The following is a 16,843-nucleotide window of genomic DNA, read 5'->3' as shown; positions in this document are numbered from 1 at the left end:
CCTCTCTGTGACCTCTAAGTGTAACTATGGAAGACAACTCTCTTTCTCCTGGGAGTGCTAAAGAGGACTTCATCTGATAGCATCTGGAGTTTGCTATTTCACAGCGCTAATCACTGTCAAGTTCTTCTGCTCATTAATCCATTAGGACCGGGAAAGCATCTGTGTCATTTTAAGATTTCTTTGGCAATTCTTTTGAAAAATCATGGAAAATTTGTGCAAATCTTTGAATATATATAATATATGTTTTAAAGTGAACATTTTTAACTCCGGTCTGTGCTTCTGGGGGTACCTGGAACAACATATTTTGAGATGGGGGTCCGCGGCCAAATACATATCATTTTGGGGGTCCTTGACATGGAAAAGTAGGAGCACCACTGATATGGCAACATACTGTTAGGATTTAGAAAACATTTTTAGATAATGTATTTGGCCGCGGACCCCCAAATGTTTTGTTCCAGGGACCCCATGAAGCAAAGATTTGAGTATCAAATGTTTTCGCTTTAAAAAAGATATATTCAAATGTTTAGGATTTTTCAAAATTAGCTGATCTATCTAAAAATCTAAAACAGCCAAAGAAATCTTAAAATGACACAGATGCGTTCCCGGTCTTAGTGGATTAAACCAGGAGAGGAGGCATTAATATAACGTCCTCCCTCAATTACCAACAGAGGACAAAGCCTATTACCCACATAGTCCCTCTGTACTCATTAAAAACAAGAAAGGTAATGTGGAACTGATGGGGCTATTTCAGGCAACTGCCAAACTCTGCTATTAGCATGCATAATGAGAACAATATGAGACAATATCACACGATCAAAGATGTAGGATTTGTTTCTGAACTTACAACATCAGTGAATTTTCTCCCGGTTCACATTTTAGGCTATACCTTGTGTAGGCTATTTACCTGTTACCTGTTAGCACTCTAGTCCAAATATTTGAAATCAAACTAATCATTTGATGCCTTATTCATACAGGTTGATGCTTTTATTGATTGCCTGATTGATTGATTGATTGATTGAATACTTTATTAGCAAGATTATTAACAGTACAGGTTGCAGTACAGTCAAAGTTCATGCTAAAAGAATAACACAAAAAGCCCAAGGGGACTTCTGAAATAAGTTGCTTTATTCATTTAAGATAACTCTTATTTTTTGTGTTTGTCTTCTTGTGTTAATCAGTCAGCTGTCATTAGAACAGCTGGTGTGCAGCTGTGTGTCTGTCTCCTACTTTAGAACAAAAACATAATCTCTCATACTTAACGTAATCTGAGTTCTTGTCTCTTGCTCATTGTGTTCTTATGTTTTCTGAGTACCCCAATACGGAATTGCTTTGACAGTTTCCATTGTGGTCCATGGACCATTGTGGTCACCACACATTTTCCAACAAAGATCATCCTTGCTTTGAAAAATAATAACGTAGCTTTTTTTGCCATATTATTTGTGTTCTGTGTGGATGTACTCATGACGCAAGCAGTTTAAATTAATTAAACAAAATACACAGAGCCCTATGCATCACTATGCTCATCATGTATGGTAATGCAAGAGGAACTCATATTGTTGTCAACCCTTTTAACTTCAAGGACCCCCATTTTTATATTAGGCTAGGGACCCCCATTTTATCTCTGGGACACCAATCTACACTGTAAACTCCTCAGTGTTAAATAAACCCTGAGAGCGTACAAATGGAACCAAATGGACCTATAAGGGTTTATTTGTACACTCTTGGAGTTACAGACCTGTGAGGGTCCATTTAGTTCCTAACTATCAATCATTTAGCTGGGGACCCCCTGGAACACCCTCAAGGACCCTTAGGGGTCCCCGGACCCCACATTGAGATCCACTGCTATATTCTTAGTTGACGTGAGTCCCCCAGGGGTCTATAATAGGCTAGGCACCCTGCTTTTTCCCATCCACAGAAAATGTCTTTGCAGAATGCCCCCCAGAAAAGGGATGCTAAGGTTCACGTGATTAATGTAATGGAACTATCATGGGAAACCCTTGAGGGCCTCTAGGCCACAACAATTCACTAATTCAACTATTCACTGTCATTGACCTTGACCTAAACCCATTTATGCAGTATATGTGCAAACTGAAGAAAAATACAACAAATGACATTTGATTACATCCAACTAGTACAGAACAGAGCAAAAAGAGGCTGAGCAAATTGACCTACTCAGGGGATATTGTTCTAGCTCAATGAACAATAAGATCCAATATGAATAAGGCTAAACCAAAGGTTATAAAAACAATTTATTCAGCGTGTTCAGCTAGCTCATAAATGCAACCAGGTCATTTCTCATTAGAGAAAAGATTGATGTTCTTCCTATATTGGATAAAACCGCACAATCATTCTATTTTGGTCTGGATTGGCAGACTTGACACCATTTATGGTTCTTGGCTGTATAGTTTATTGGGCTATGACACTCTAAGAATAGACAACATCTAGGAATAACAAGGCGTTGGAGGAAACATATATCATAGCCACTTAATGAACTCTGGCATTGCAATGTATAGCTTCTAGTTGTTTCGGGGGAACGTCCTTTTGTTTGTTTGCCAATCAGTACAAGCGTAGCCTTGTTACAATCCACTGCCAAAATAATTCCTCAATATGGTGGAATAGCAACTGTACATTTATGTATAATTGTGTAAAAAGTTCTGTTATTAATGTTAGAACCAGTGCTATTTTGTCCACATCCGCTATTATGTAATCCTGATGTAAACAATGGGGTTAACGACGAGGAGATAACGTGACAAGTAAAACACTGTGGCAGACACTATGACGTAGGCAGCCGAAAACTCGTTTTTTCTTGATTGATTGATTGAAATACTTCATTCAAGACATGGAAGTAGTACATGGAAGTACAATTCACAATACAAGGTCCTCTAAACTGGATCGCCCATAAAAGCACAATGGCTTATTTAAAATGAGATCCCCACGCAGTCAAATCATGATGAGAACCATTTTTTAACCTTCCGGCAACGCAAAAACTACTTAAAAAGAGGCCGGAGTAAAACATAAAGTCCGTTTTCAGGGGCCAAAAACACATTTGCGTGTGGATGAAACCCCCAAACCGCATAGAGAAACCTACGTTAAAAAAAATACCTGTGTACGTGTGGACAGGGCCTGAGAGTGAGGACAGCTTGTGGATTTATTGGACCGCCCTTGTTTGATGGACGATTCTGGAGAATGTCTTTTTAAAACTGTGTTCCAGTTACTTTTTTTTCAATGTACTGTTTCTGGCATACAGTATCATTTATTTCAGATACGTTTTTTCAGGTACATTGTGAATTCCTGGCTAGTAATTATTGGCAATTAATATAATAATTTTCAAGCAATGAATGACTAAGTGTGCATTTGACTGACTCTCCATAATGATTGGGCCACTCAACAGCGCGCATTTACAGTCACCATTCACACACCCTAATATCAAGCATTTATGGCATGTGCTCAACTCCAGTTAGCTCACCTTCAGACTGCCCTCTGCTGCTGCTCTGTTTGTTATGAGAATCAGCTGCTTAGGCCTAACCTTTGAGATACATGTATGCAGTGGTGGAAAAAGTACTCAAATGTTTTACTTAAGTAAAAGTATCAATACTGCAATGTAGAAGTACTCTGTTACAAGTAAAAGTCCAGAATTCAAAATGTACTTGAGTAAAAGTACAAAAGTATTGGTATCAAAAAGTACCAAAAGTAAAAGTACTAAAATGTTTGAAAACAGCAGATCTACAAGCTCACAACGCAACACGTTGTGAGCTTGTAGATCGGCTATTTTCAAATAGCCTATAGGACTAAAGTGGTTAGTGTATGTTTTATAATGTCGTCGCCTTGCTAAACTAATGGCCTAAGTCATTTTTTTTAAGTTTTTCAGGAAAAATAAAAAACTGATCCCAAAAAAATTATATGATATTTCTTAATCATTTGATCCAAAATGTTTATAACAAATTATGACTATTTAAATAGAAATAACACTGTCTGTCAGTTATGTAACATAAGAGATTTAAATAGGTTTAAATAGGATTAAATTGGATTTAGGCCAAAAAAAAAGCAAAAAAAAATACAAAATGGCCAGAAGTAAAAGCACCTCAAGATTGTACTTAAGTACAGTACTTGAGTAAATGTACTTAGTTACTTCACACCACTGCACGCCCGCACGAACAAGCATGCGCGAGCACGCACACACACACACAAAACTTGTTCCATTGTCATGTTACATTTTCTGTGTAATTTATTATATTCTGTACACAGTTCAGCCAAAACAAAACATTTTACATAACAAGTCTTAATAGAAAAAAAGGGCACTTTGTGATGTGTCCCGTTTAGGCATTCAAAATGTGCAGTTCAATTATCGTTTTAATTGAGGTCAGCCTCGTTAAGTAGCACACAAATCAAATTAACTCAATGCAGGGGTGTTGGGTTAGAAAAGGTTAACAGACGCGGAGGAGAAAATGAAAGAAAAGTATGTGTCTGGCGGGCGTCGGGTCTATAATTGGATGCGTAAACACAAAATAAAGCTGTTAAATGTTGACATATTCCATGAGTCATCACACTGGTGTAATGTGTAGTTTACCTGGGTGGTGAGGTTAGCTTAAGGGAGTATGCTGAGCCATGTTGTATTGAGGAGAGGTCGCACTGGGTTTGAAGGTTAAAATAATTCCCACAGGGGGAATAAACATTGGGAATGTGATGTAATCTCAGAGGACTTTGTGTTTATTGTTTATTTGCTGTTAAAGAATAACTGAGCAGTGGGAGGGGTTGCCAATAGTAATAATAATAATAACAACAATAATAATAACAATACTATCCTCACTATTTATTCTTAATTATTCTGTCCATTTTTGGCACCTTCATACTTTTAACTGGAAACGCTGTTGTTACAACACTAACATGTTTGGTTTGCATGGCTATAATTTGTATTATTTTAATCAGCCCCCCCAAACAAATCCCATCTGTATGAATTGGAAAAGGGCTAGAGAGGTGAAATAAAAATGTTGACACATTTTTGTAAATATTCCGTGAGTGTTAAAAAGTAAAAGAAATAAAAATAGGCCATTCTCGTAAAGGCACAGTACACTCAAAATGTATTTCTCATTAATGTTTTACTAAAGCAACACGTTTTACCTTAGCAACCACTGTTTTACCTTAGCACCTTGTACCTGCACATGGTTTGAGCAGTGATCGGCCTACATTTGTGCGGACATACAGTATCGTACAGTATACACACGCGTGCGCGCGCACGCACACACGCGCGCGCACCCACACCCACACACACACACGCGCGCACGCACACACACACACACGCACGCACGCACGCACGCACGCACGCACACACACACAAACCCCTTTGAAAAACATATGGGAAAGTAAGTGAATTCCAATTTCCCAGTGCACAGACTGTGGTATGAAGTGTTCCTTCACGGTGACAGGATAGCCTCAAGTGTAAGACAGATCTACAGTAGTAATGAGTTCTCAGTGCATGGCTCTACACGTACGGTACGTGGGCAGAGTGTCTGATGGGAGGTGAGCAGCGGTTGTGAGTGACACTGACAATCCTCACACACATCTACTTTATTGAGAGCAGGGATCTGCCTATTCATTTGTCCACCCATCAATCCATCAATCTCCTGCAATCTAATTCTTCATTATAGGACATTGCAGGGTTTTCTCTTTGCTGCTCCCTTGCGTAAAATCGAAATGTAATTTGTTCTCCAAACGTTACTGTTAATTCGTTAATATTACATATTAAGCAAACTAGCAACTAATACTCAAATTTCCTTTCATGCCATTCCTACTGTACATTCTGTATTTAGGTTTAAACGCCTGACCGAAGTCTGTTTACACTCCTGTCTGCTTGCCTAAATCAGTGGCTCTCAAACGTTTTAATTTCAAGGACCCCCAGTTTGGTATATGCATTATAGGGCCACGGATCGGACCCCCATAACTCAGAGAGTGTACAAATGGAACTAGCGTTACAGACTGCTAAGGGTCCATTTGGTTCTTCTTAAGTATCAATCATTTAGCTGGGGGTCCCCGGAGGCTGGACGCCACTTTGAGAGCCACTGGCCTAAATGCTCCATCACAGCGCTTTTTGCATCATTGTCTCTGTCTGGCAGAGGCTGTTCTATAAAGGCCCAGGGACAGTTGTTTGCATCAGAGCACTCTGTTCACATTCTGCTTCCACGTCCATCAGCATTTCCTCTGCCGACAGAGGAGAACCATCCCTACATTTTCTACCAGCAGGATCATGTATTCATGCAAGACATACTGTATCCTTAAGACATCCAGGCTTTGTCTACAGTATATGACATAGATAGACACATTCTTCTGTATTTTATCTTTAAAATAAAGGATGCATGAGAAGGTGGCAGCATGCACGTAAAAGGAACTAGAAAAAGGGCTCCTTGGAGCACAAGTCTCCGCCAGGTCAGGTAGGTTTTTATGCCCTCCTGGTGGTGCCAATGTGAAAAAGGTGCCATTTCTTCTTAGGCCTTTCACAGCAATCGGACACTGCATTCATGATTTGAGGCATTTTGTTTCAAAAATGTGGTTTGCTAAATTAGACTTGCTGGTGGCGCCATAACAGGCCAATGTGAGAAGGGGGGCATTTCTTCCTCGGCCTAATGGGAATGTACGTGCACAATTTCACGGAAATCGCACACTGCGTTCATGATTTGAGGAATTTTGTTCAAAACGGACCAATCCTGCAAACTTTGGAAGCCAATGTTAGCCAAGTAGGATGGAATATGAAATATCGGACACATCCATCTTGATCACGTGACTATAGAGATACAGTGTACCGATTTGCGTGATTTTTGGACAGAATCTGAAGGAGTAACAGCAAAAAAATGTTTCACAAAAGTCAGCCTCATGGTGGCGCTATGACAGGCTGATCTGTCTTACTTGATATAAATTTCTAAGCAATAACAAACATCCTTCAATACATTTATAGACTCGGGGGGGGGGGGGGGGGTCCCTGCTATGGGCTTTACTGTATTTCTATGTATAGGGGAGACAATGAGCTGCGTGCATTCCAGCCGCGTGTCGCACAGGTAGGAACGTCAAACACGCAAGAGAAGATTCCCTATTTATTGATTGTTTCACCAGGGGACCGCCCGCCACTCACATACAGCGTCAGTCACACTCTGTTGTGTGCTGTGGGACTCCGCTGCCCGGAGTGCCCGCTGGTATGATGCACGTTCTCGCTTGGAGAGTGGGCAGCGTAGCGAAAATAGATCTGCTAATAATTCCAGCACCATCCCTCCACCCTGCTTGCGATTGGCTGAATTCAGGTAGGGGACAGCCCCTTCCTACCAAAGGGCAGAAATTACACGAGGCAGAACTGCCAATCAAAGCGATGACTAGCTATCTACTATCACAGTTTGTTCCCCCCCACTTCAAAATGTCCATCTCCGCCCTTGAAACAAACAAATGTAGCTCACCTTCTATCATGGATAAACATGAGCCAAACTCTATGTCAATTTTTTCCATACATAACAAATAGATCTTGTATATTCTGATAGTACTCATTGATATAGAGTGTTCAGTAACAGTCTCCCTGTCTTTCCCGGTCATACAAATTATACTAAGATCCCCAGACCTCTCTCTCATCTCTTTAGTAAACAGAAAATACATTTTCAGGTCGTAATACCCATTTTATCCAATCAGGAGAGAGAACTTGCACAGGATACAGATTGAACAAGTGAAATTGGAAGTGATGGCACAGAGAAATGAGCAGACAAAATTGGAACTGGAACACTATAACATTGAAGCTGATAAATGGGTACTCTTTCCTGATTGGCTGAAAATGTTCAACCCACCTGAAAATAAATGTTCCGTTTATTATGGAGCTGGAGAGACGGGGAGGTCCCTTTACTGAACAAACACTCTAAAAAATGATTACTATCAGAATATAGTGCTTTTTGGGGGCACGGTGGCGCAGTCGGTAGCGCTGTCGCCTCACAGCTAGAAGGTCCTGGGTTCGATTCCCGCCAGGGACGCTGTGGGCGCTGGGGGCGTGTTCTCTCCTCCACGTCATCGGCGCCCATACCCTAGGTGGGGTTGGTGAAAGGGCCTACTCTGTGTGGAGTTTGCATGTTCTCCCCGTGTCTCCTAGGGTAGTTAATACCCTCACAAAAACATGTAGTAATCCTGGTCACTATACTGCCTCCCCCTGGTCAGCCGGGGCGCCTGATGGAGGAGAAGGGAACTGGTTGGAATAACGTGTTCCTTCCACGCGCTATGTCCAACCAGGGAAACTCCCCCCTGTCGGGTGATAAGAAGCGGCCTGCTTGCTCCTCATGCATTGAAGGAGGCATGAGCTTCAGCTTGGGCTCTCCCTAGGCTGGCAGAGGGTAGGTAGTGCCCAGGATTACATAGGCAATTGGCACTGGGTGAAAAAATGTGGGTTACAAAATCGTGGGATAAAAATTATAGAAAAAAAAAAAAAAAAGAATATAGTGCTTTAACCTTTTAACCAAAGACTTTTGGTTTTAACAAAGAATATAACTCACCTATCTTTAAAAAAATATGTTTTCTATTACACACCAATTCTTCTGACCTTTTTGATTCCCGCCCCTGACAAATACAAAAACTAAAACTCCCCATTATAGGCATGTCAAAATATTCCAAAAATGTTCAAAGCTTCTCAAAACTAGCAAAAAGTAGCAAGTGACGCGTTGTGAGCTTGTAGATAGTTGATTTTGCTGCGTGACAACATTGTTCCACGAAGTATCAAATAGGGCTTAGTGGTTAACAGCTTTGATCCTCTGTGATAGAGCTGTCAGCGTTTAGAAATATAAATAAATAAATAAAACACGGGGGAAAATCCTGCCTTCATGCGCTCATTACCTTATCTCCTCAAAAACTATTCCTAAGTCCACATTGAAATGAGCAGCTTATATCGGTTTGAGATTCACTCTATTAATCTTGTCAAATGGATTCTGAGAGCAGACGCCACAAACAGGCACGAGGCAGGGGATTCGAGGCCAGATGGCCCCACAGATTTGAGAGGAAAACACTGAGCATTCACTTGAGATGAGGGGGAAGGTGGGGTGTATAAGAGAAGATAATATTCAGTGGCGGAAGAAGCATTAATTTTGTACTTTTGTACATTTTTCTAAAAATCCTATACTCAGGATTTTCAAAGATGTTTAGTTGTTGCTTTCAACAAGATACAAGAATATACGCCTGCATACTGTCTTCACTTGCTCAATAACGAATACACTTTTATTTAACCCATTAAGACCTGAGGCCGATTCTACAAATGTCTTCTAAATCCTAACAGTTTCCTGAAAACAAACCTTTTCATGCCAAGGACCCCCAAAATGTTATGTATTTGGCCACCACGGACCCATATCTCAAAGTATTTTGTTCCAGAGACCCCCAGAAGCAAAGATTTGAGTGAAAAATGTTTACTTTAAAAATACATAATATTCAAGATTTGCACAAAATGTTCAAGATTTTTGAATAACCAAATAAATCTAAAATTACACAGATGCTTTCCCGGTTTAATGGGTTAAGGTAATATGCAACATTTTGTGAAGACGGTGTGTGTCTATTCTTTCATATTGAATCTATCTTTCTTTTATCTTGTTGTGGCTGTTCCACCAACAGACACACACAGAGTATCACAGATTTTTTATTTAAGTGTGCAAAGGACTTTTGATTAATCGTTGTGGTTTCTGAAAATGCATTCTGTTGTTGAGTTTAGAACTGAATTATGTAATTAGGTAATCCAAAGTGACAAGATGAAAAAAGCACTACTAAAGTATGTGACAAAACACACTGAAAACGTTTATCTCACCTACTGTAGCATTACAAGAAAACCTCTTCATAAAGACATATAAATAAAACCCAGAACAAAGTCTCTCTTATTGGCTAACTTACAAATAACATGAGCCTATGGCTTCAATATCAGCATGAAACAGAGCTGGAAGGTTTTATTTATATTGAATGAGTTGTGCGTCATATTCTAGGAAAATCCTTGAGAGACACAAACTGCTGTACAGCAGATCAGGACAGGGCTAGTGTATGGTGGACATTTTAATGCTCAGTTGAGGTTTGTTGACATCTGGCTGCATGGTGACCCTCATTATGTCAAGACAGATACCTGGGTGTCTGTTACTGCCACAGGCCGAGGCTGACACTGTGCTGGAAGCTGTCATGTGAACAGACACAGAACCGGAGGTCACGTATTGTAGGGAAGTCCAATGTGTCTGAACAAGTCATCCTCTAGGACAGTGGTTCTCAAACTTTCTCATGTCAAAGATGCCCAAAATTATGTTTTGTTTTAGCCTTGGGCCTCTCAAAAAATATTTCACTTAACAGAATTAAGTGAATTATCCAAATTAACTAGTTAAAACCCCATATACTTTGTTGACTGGTGTCCCCCAGGTGTCTATACTTGGTCCCCTCCTTTTCACCTCTACACCAACTTTGCATGTACACACTCCCAGTAAATCAAGGAAGAACCTCCACCCCAAGATTTCAAATGGGCCTGCTGTTTTCTTGCAACTACTCCTACAGATTTTGTCCAAACGTCACGCATACTGGTACATATAATCTCTGCAGTCATACCTAACCCACAAATCACAATCATATTGTACGATTGGCGCGCAACTTTGCACTCACAATCCCAGTAGCCCAAGCAAGACCCCAAATGTTTCAAATTGGCCTAATGGTGGCGCTATCACAGGTACATAACACAGCCCTGGATAGGTTCAGATGAGCACACTTGTTTACTCAAATAAAACCACTGACTTAACAAAGCAGGTACGTGGTGCCACATACTGAATGATCAAAGACTGCTTTTATTCTTTGCTTGCATTAGAAGGTGCAAAGTATGACATTTTCATATGAAATGGGAAAATCCCACTCTGAGCACATTACTGATATGAAGTATCATACGTATCTGGTAAATTATCTATATTATGTTACACTTGAAGGTTGTGCCTAAATAGGAAGAAATGTATGTTCTGCTTCAAAGTTCAAACCATGGCAGGATTGAAATTAATGGCTATGTCTGTGTCATATTAATTAGGTTAAATTGTGTTATACGGGATACTGAAGACCCTCAGTAATTGCAGTGGGATTATTAAAATAGAAACCACATGTAATAATGATATTTAATCTTCCCATACATTTCAACAAAATCAGACATTTGTTATAATGAGAAGGGGAGGAAGGAAGGGAGTCTAATTAAATTCTCTCTGTTCTGGCTGAGAAAGACATGTTTAATTTAGTTTAATTCTTGGTCCAAACTATACATAGTTAAAGCCATGGATGAATGTGTTGTAGGCCTGCCAATGCAAACTGCTATAAATACACTTCTCTTTTTATTCACTATAGATTACAGTCCATATTTATGAGGACACTGTACATACTATATACTGTATATATACAGTAAATAGTGTGTGTGTGTGTGTGTGTGTGTGTGTGTGTGTGTGTGTGTGTGCGTGCGTGCGTGCGTGCGTGCGTGCGTGCGTGCGTGTGTGCGTGCGTGCGTGCGTGTGTGAAACACAATTTTATACAATATAGAGGGGGTCCCTGCTTCATCTCTCTCTCAGCTAGGGGGTCCTTGACCTGAAAACGTTGAAGACCCCTGATTTAATGCCATTTTGGCTGTTTTTGTTAGTCCGCGAGCGAAAGGGTACAGGACCACGGGTCCATTTGGTTCCGCGCGGGGACGCTGGAGAGAGCAACCTGGTATAACATGACTGTGTCATATTTCTCTTGTTTTTACGCTGAGATTATCATTCATGAAACCGGATACGTAGGAAGTTCTTTATAGTGGTGGATATTGATTGTACAACATACATAAGAGCATGTGGTTAGGTATATATAGATAAGAGCATGTGGTTAGGTACAGTGGAATGAGAAGACGGCACAAGGAAGTGGCAGTGGGTAGAAATGAAAAGACAGGGGCTCTGCTCTAAAAGCTTTGGGAGGGATTTGTATCCCATAAACCACACAGAGGATTAAACCATGTTAATGCAATGCCTACAGCACACAAACTGGTGGTCACACTGCTGAGAGAGAGAGAGAGAGAGAGAGAGAGAGAGAGAGAGAGAGAGAGAGAGAGAGAGAGAGAGAGACATTATTCATTCATGCTTTTTTTGCAATGCTGTCAGGCAGCCATAACATTGTCAACAAGATAAGCATATAGGCCCTTGCTGCTTAATTAAGGCCAATCAAATACCTGAGCTTATACTGCTCCATAGGGGCTAATGCAACCCACGAGATGAAACATGAAAGCAACGTTCCCCTGTGGATCCCTGGCACTAGCTTAGATACAACACTGATACTGTACATCGCAAGGTACTGTATAATATGGTGCTGTAGAGAAGTACAAATAATGGAATAAAAGGCTACCGTTGTCTCGGGAGCATTAAGAGCCGTCACTTAGGTAAACAATGTAATTGCATAATAACTTATAGCGAACTCGATATTCTTGTAAATGAATATGAAGCCTAGAAAACACAATACAGGTAATGGCCATTTTATGGTGCTTTTTAAGCATCTTGTTATATAACAAAGCTAAAGCTTGTACTTAAAACGCGCACACACGCACACACGCGCACACACACACACACACACACACACACACACACACACACACACACACACACACACACACACACACACACACACACACACACACACACACACACACACACACACACACACACACACACACACACACACCGACTATCTCCGGCAACCAATTGCAAATCTAAATTCATCTTATGAGCTTGGATGGCCTACTCCCACTGTTTTATTATTATTTTTTCAGAAAATACCTTTACTGCCTTTACCACACTGACAGAATGCCTCCGCCCAGATGTGGAACGACACTACGACCTTCGCATTGGCTCTGCAATGCTGTTTGGTTTTGTTTTTGTCTTCATCTCCGAATTGTTTCCACCCATGCACCAATAGCCCACACAGAATTAGAACGTCAACAGACTTATCAGTAAGCGCTAAGCGGAGATATCTGGCTACGCGAGCCCAGTTGAACACTTAGTCATTGTTCTCTCTCTGGTAAACAACCCAAATAAATTCATGCCATTGTGCAGTGAATATGAATGAAAGCAAAAATATCATGAATTGTTCATGATATCATTATGTTGCAGTCTTGTCTCGTCTTGTAACGTAAAAATGAATGCTTCATGTTGGCCCTCAGTGGAGACAACAGCAAAAAGAGCAGACTGGCTGAGGTAAAAGCTCTCAGATCACAGGGGAAAAAAGTTTCTCTGGCATCAGAACAGGGAATAGTTTTCACACTAACAGAATGGTAAATGGTTTAAATGTATACAGTATAGTGCCTTTATCTAAATAGCATTACATTCACCCATTCACACACAGATTACAGAGGCAACCATGCAAGGCAGCAAATCTGCTCATTGGGGGATATTTAGGGGCAGTGTCTTGCTCAAGGACACTTTGATGCGTTCGGGTGGCACAGTGGTAAAGTGCCTGGCTAACACAGCGGAGGTTGAGGGTACGAATCCACCATGGTGCATCTGGCTGTGTGAAGCGTCTACACAAACTCAATTGGCCCGTGTTCTGGAGGGATGACTTATAATACTCTCATATCTGACACAAAACCAAATTCCGATATTGAAATATGATTAAACAAGTCTCCGCCAGGTCAGGTAGGTTATTATGGCCTCCTGGTGGCACTATAACAGGCCAATGTGAAAAGGGTGCCATTTCTTCTTAGGCCTTGCACGGCAATCGGACACTGCATTCATGATTTTAGGCATTTTGTTCCAAAAATGTGGTTTGCTAAATTAGACCAGCTGGTGGCGCTATAACAGGCCAATTTGAAAAGGTTGGCATTTCTTCCTCGGCCTAGTGGGAATGTGTATGCAAAATTTCACAGAAATCGCACACTGCGTTCATGATTTGAGGAATTTTGTTCAAAACGGACCTATCTTGCAAACTTTAGAAGCCAATGTTAGCCAAGTAGGATAGAATATGAAGTATCGGACACATCCATCTTGATCACATGACTAGAGAGACTGTGTACCGATTTGCATGATTTTTTAACAGAATCTGAAGGAGTAAGAGCAAAAAATGTGTTTTTCAAAACTCAGCCTCCTGGTGGCGCTCTAAAAGGCATATGTGAAAAATGCACAGCAAAGGTTTTTCCTTGGCCTCTAAGGAGTGTGCATGCAAAGTTGCACGCAGATCGGTGCAGTTATAGCGAAAAACGTGAATCGGCCCGTTATAGCGCCACCATGAGGCTGATTTGAAAGTTTTCAAGTGACATTTCTTCCTGGGTCAAGTGGGAATGTACGTGGAAAGTTGCACGGAAAGTGCATGCTGCGTTCATGATTTGAGGCATTTTGTTCAAAATGAACCAATTCTGCTAACTTTGGAAGCCAATCTTAGCCAATCAGGATGGAATATGGAAAATCGGACAGATCCGTGTTGATCACATGGCTATGGAGATACTGTGTACCGATTTGTGTGTTATTTGGAGAAAATCTGTAGGAGTAATATTAAAAAATGTGTTTTGCAAAAGTCGGCCTCATGGTGGCGCTATGACAGGCTGATCTGAAAAATGTGGGGCAGAGGTTCTGCTGTGGCATCCAGGGAGTGTGTGTGTGCAGTTTCACAGCGACCGGGCCAACGGTGGCGGAGATTAGCTGGTCACAGACAGAAGGACGGACGGACGGACGGACGGACACACGGACGGACGGACGGAGGGTAAAACATACTCTCTCGCCATGCCTTTCGGCCTGGCGGAGACAATTAACATTTCTACTACGACTCATCCCTATCTCAAGGCATTTCTCTGCAAGCAGAGAAATAATTCGACAAACTGTACACGTTTAATTAAGTTCAGGTGTTTATCCACGATTTGGTGAAGCTTTTTATGTGCAGAAGCGTCTTATGCATAATTAAATAAGTTCTCCTTGTGCTTAGGCCCAGTGTCGACCCACACTGAAGTGCTTAAAAGCGACTATGTCAGATTAATGCACACACTTCACGCTCTGAACAGAGATTTCACAATTAGTATGCACATATTTACCTCTGTTTATCAAGAATTTGAAATTATAATGAAGCACTTTACTTATGCATGCTGCAGGCACTCTGCATACATTGCCAATAGTACACTGCAAAATCCTGAATATTAATTTAACTCTGAGTGTCATTTGTGCACAATTTGCGGTGTAACCGTGTGTTCACTGATTCTCAAGGCCATATTGTTACCTCTACTATATAGCAGAACCATGCATCCAGTATTCTTAGCAGACAGAGAATAGATTAGGTTCTTTCCATATAAATGATCAGAACATGAAATATGGCATGTGGTAATTCCATGGGCATTCAAATTATTATAGACATACCATACACATCATAAACACCAATCAGCTGCATTTTCCTGGAAGGGTACTGTCTGGAGGATTTATTGGGACTCTTAAATGACTGTTTCAGATCCCACGAGGCAAATGTTCAGTCTTGCAGGAAAAGGTATACAACTTTAACTGCCCTGTCAGTGCCGTGCAACATAAATGACAAATGGGTGGCTGCATCATGTAAATCATGGGGTTCACAAACCAGAAATATCGATTCATGCGTGTCAAGGCGAAACCCAAAATGTAATATATATTCATGATAAAATATTGACAATTAATTGCTGGACTGCTGATAATAGCCAAGTTTTTAATAATTGAGAGAAAGCGCTGCGAAGCAGAATGCCCACAAAACCCAACCCGCAATATATGTCCTTTTCACATAGTTTACATGCAACGCTGAGGAAGACCTGCGAGACAACACTTGACAACGTTGACGAAGACCTGTTAGGTTGAAACGTGTCCGTTGTTCTGTCCGTGGAGAGGTAAATAAACTGTGTGAAATGTGAAAAGGACATTTATTGTGTGCTGGCTATGCATTTAAATTGTGATACTTTAAAACATGTTTACTGTACATACATGCAGCCAAATAATTTAATGTGTCTGCAGTCCTTCAATAAATATATTCCAGAGGCCATACCGTATGTCTACCAAGGTTCCCCAAGCTCAAAGTCATTTATTGGCCTTGAGCACTCAACATGAGTTTCAGTCCCTGAAACAATCCCCAACGGTGTGGCTGACTGGCAGGCAGTGGCAGCTGTGGCAATAGTTCAAACCAATATTGATCCAATACATTCTTATAGAGGTCAGCATGTTTTCAAAACTGTATGTGTTTTGAAAAAACATAAATAAAAAGAAGGGGAAAAAAACCTTACACCTGCTAATGTTTTTGTCATTAACTCACAACAAATGGCAAATCTATGTCATAGTCCTAATGTCAAGCAGACGAGTGTGGTGTAGTTAATCGCTGATGCAGCAACTGGAAAAAACAATTGATTTGTTCTTTAATAATAATATTACTAAAGAACAAATCAATTGTTTTATACATTATATAAATATATTATATTTGGTTCATATATTATATGAACCAAATACCCACTATCAACGTCCTTGGAAGATTTAACAACCAAGTGTTAAACAGGCAACTCCTGTCAGTATTCTTTCATTCATTCATTCATTCATTTATTCATATAATTCTCTAAATATTAAAATATTTCATGTCAACAAGATATTTACAACTGTGTAAAACAATCATAAAACAGTGCGTTCTTGCAAAAGGGATGTATGTGTACAGGCTAGCATTCTTTAAAAGTGCATACATAGTCACATAACACAGTGCATTCTGTGAAATGTTAATCCAGTGTGAAATCGTGGGTGCATTTATGAACCTCAAGGCACTCTGCTGAAGACACACTGGTAATGCTGAGTGTGGCGGGTATATTCTGTCAGCACTGTCAGTGCTCCGCAGGCAACAATGTGCACGC

Source organism: Gymnoscopelus microlampas (assembly GCF_963454915.1).
Source record: "Gymnoscopelus microlampas genome assembly, chromosome: 7".
Taxonomy (NCBI): domain Eukaryota; kingdom Metazoa; phylum Chordata; class Actinopteri; order Myctophiformes; family Myctophidae; genus Gymnoscopelus; species Gymnoscopelus microlampas.
The sequence above is the reverse complement of the archived record's forward strand: the minus strand, read 5'-3'. Positions refer to the sequence as shown.